This window comes from Sinocyclocheilus grahami, unplaced genomic scaffold, assembly GCF_001515645.1.
Source record: "Sinocyclocheilus grahami isolate Dianchi unplaced genomic scaffold, SAMN03320097.WGS_v1.1 scaffold2061.1, whole genome shotgun sequence".
Lineage (NCBI taxonomy): Eukaryota > Metazoa > Chordata > Actinopteri > Cypriniformes > Cyprinidae > Sinocyclocheilus > Sinocyclocheilus grahami.
The window spans coordinates 116,377-119,916 of NW_015507240.1; positions in this window are offsets into that span (position 1 = coordinate 116,377).

The window sequence follows — 3,540 nt, forward strand, 5'->3', positions numbered from 1 at the left end:
TCATTTTAGCAATGACAGAAAATACCTCCTTTTCAGGGGCGTATGATAAAAATCCTTTTGCTTTTAAACATTTTAACCTGGAATTTTTGGCTTTATACCGAGATGGTAACCAAATTCCATCCAAACCGTTTCAGCCGGAATATGAGAATGGTTCTGCTGTGAGGGACTTTTATCAACTCGTATTATCTACCAGAAGACATCTTAAAAATCAACCTCTGGCAATAGATCGACAGGATTTTCTAAATGGATACCCCCTCTATGCATTTAATTTAACACCTGATGAAGATTGTTCGAATCATGTTTCACTAATTAGATCGGGAAATATTAGACTAGAAGCCCGATTCAGACAACCTCTCAGACAATCCATAACTATTATCGTATATGCGATTTTTGATTCAATCGTTGAGATATCCAATCGACAGGTGTTAATTGATTATTACTGAGACATTGCGAAATGAATACGGTCCAACTAATAGCTTTTATGGATAAAATTGCACACAATGCGTGTTTTTTAGGAGTGCTACCATGTGATTATCTCCCAAAAACACAGATAAAGATTTTACCGACTATGCTTATTTTTAATACCGACCCCTTCACAAAACAGGGGCAACATTGGGTCGCTATCTACTTAAGTCTAGAGTTAGCTGTTTTTTTGATAGCTTTGGCGGATGTCCGAAAGATCCACGTTTTCCGAAGACCGTCCAACACTTTTTAAAAAACAATTCTATAAGTGTGCAATACACTAACAAACAGGTTGAAGACTTCACATCAGATACTTGCGGAGAACATTGTGTGTTTTTTCTGTATCACATGTCAAAAGGATACGTTTATGAAAATATTGTTAAAATGTATTATGACGACCTGATTAAAAACGATAACATGGTTACTCGATTTGTAAAGAGACTGAAACCTTCTCTCTGCGATACGTTTAACTGTATTCAGTGCGTGCAGATCTGTAAAACGTCTCTGTAGTGCACCTAGAACTACCCTATTATTTCATGTTTAATAAATAAAAGACTATGTAATCATGATTGTATTAATATGGCTGTACTGTATAAATAAAGACAATGTATATAACCAGGCATCTTTTTTCCGTCTTTTTATTAACATCAGGATGATAACTCAACACACGACTTAATACAAATATTTCAAAAATATTTACAAACAATGATATTAAAAAGCTAACCAGGTGTTAGTGTCAAGAGTCGGTGAATTAAACACATTTCCAACGGGGGTGCTAGATTGTGTCGTAGTCTTTGGCGTATGCTTTTTAACTTGCCATTTTTTCAATCGGGTAGGCGATTTCCTTTTAAGGGTCTCTACCGTGCGTTTAACCTGGGGGTTGGTTATAGTTGAAAATGGTCTATTTAAAACAGCAAAAGCATTCAGAAATTCCCTCCACCTGCGTTGTCTGTATTCATCGCGGATCGTTTGAGGCGTTGTTATACTTTTAACCAAACCTAACATGTGCGACCCGGTGATTACGCCCCCTTTAAATACAAACTCACCAGAATCTGTCCATGAAGACACTTGCTTAGCATTAGACATTTTACTCAAAATGAATTTGATGTTTTTTAAACTCCTTTGCGGTATGTTGTTTAAGATTTCATTGACAATATGATCCTCTCCAGCATCGTTATTAGGCGACGGAGTAGTTGCACTAGCAGATGCGGTAGCAGGTGCGCTAACAGGTGCAATAGCAGGTGCATCGGTATGAATGGTATCCTGTTTTTGGAGTGCAAGAGTTAAAGTACTACTCTCCAAATCACCTTATTTTACTATAGTTATAAATCTTTACAAGACATTGGAATAAAGTTTAGCCTTCACGTGTGAATCTAAATCATGTCTCTGCAATATGTTTCTTATAGCCGTATCCAAATCGTTCTCCACGGTTTGCTGAATTGTCTCACGAACACTCCCCGTTCTTAATTTATTCATCTGATTCTGGGGGATTAGGTAAAGCTTTTCAGCATATTCCATGCCTAATGTTATCTGGACGATAATAAACTAGTGATAAACGGTATTGCCACACTTAACAGAGGTACCAGAAAACCACCTCGTTGATTAATCATCCGTTTTTTTCTCATAATGTTGATCTTTTTACTCGCTGTGTATTTGATCTCCTCTTTCTCTTTTTAACCTTCGTAACTGCTTGGTGTTTAGAGGTATGTTACCGTGGAGCACGTTAAGAGCAATCTCACACAAGGACAGTATCAGTTGATCTGACGCTGACTGTAAAATAACACGTCGTTGCTTGGGTGAAGCCTTATATAACAGTTTTAAAAGAGGAAGGTTTTTACAAAGTCTATCACTCATTTTTCACCAAAGTTTACCGTGGTCTTTTCTGCACGTACACCACCTGATCTAAAACTGTACGATTTCGGTCCGGTCGATGCGAATTCGGTGACGTAGTCATCTGCATCAAGCTCGTCCGTCAGTTCGCCAAGATATGCACCTGTTTTAGGTGTCCAATCTTCATCTTTCGATATGAAGATGGTGCTGTCTGTATCTACTTAAAAAACACGAGATCCAAATTGATCCATAAGCCTGTATAACTTCAAACGTCCATATGCAGTGGTGAATGCTGCAATAAACACATTAACATCACGCGCGGGGGCGGGGTCTTCGTCTGCGTAACACCACTGCACTAGCGCTACTGAGTCTGACACGAATGAGAAGTGTTTAATGATGTGGCCATTTCCGAAGATGTGACGGGCGAAAGCTTTGGGATCTGTTAAAAGTTCTGCTGTAGGCAAATTACACCTAAGCCCAAATTTCCCCCAAAGTGAGTTCAATAAAAATGTATTTATAGATCTACGTGCAGGGTTGAGTGTGATTTTATCGATGTCGAGCTGAACACCCTCCTTCTCAAAATACCCTTTGACGTAAGTCTGCTTGTCTGCGTCTGTCACTATGTCTGGCGGCAAACCTGAAGCCTCCTGTTTGAATTTGAGAAACGTCTTAACATACTCACTGAATAATGTGTCTGATGTCTGGGGGAAATGCCAGGCTTACTCATTTCTGACGACTGAATAGCCTTTAACAACAGCACAGGAAAGTTCAACAGATGTCCAAACGCCTGAAATGGCTCTGTCTTCATCAACATGCTGACACTGGTCCTGATATTGCGCCTCAGCACAGGTGCGACACAGTGCAAACAATAGTTTACCCTCTGGAGACTTGAAAGGTAGAACCGGGTGGAGTAGTTTACGCGGAGGGAGTACGGTACATTTAATAAGACCAAAATACGATTCGACTGGTTCAAAATCTTTTAAAATTATTTCAGGATGTCCGATAGGGTATGTTTTACATGACTGCACATAAGGATAACGAGATGTAAAGTCCAAATAGGAGATGCGTTCATTTTCGCTGGCCTTATGGTACAGCTTGAGTGCATTAGTCCTACCTCCGAAAAGCGATTCCCTGGGATTAAGCCTTGCAGGTGCATTATAACTACTCATAAAAGCTTTCGACATCAGAATCGTTTTGTTTGGATTTCTCCCACTGACATTCCCAAATCTCATGTACATTGAGATTGTA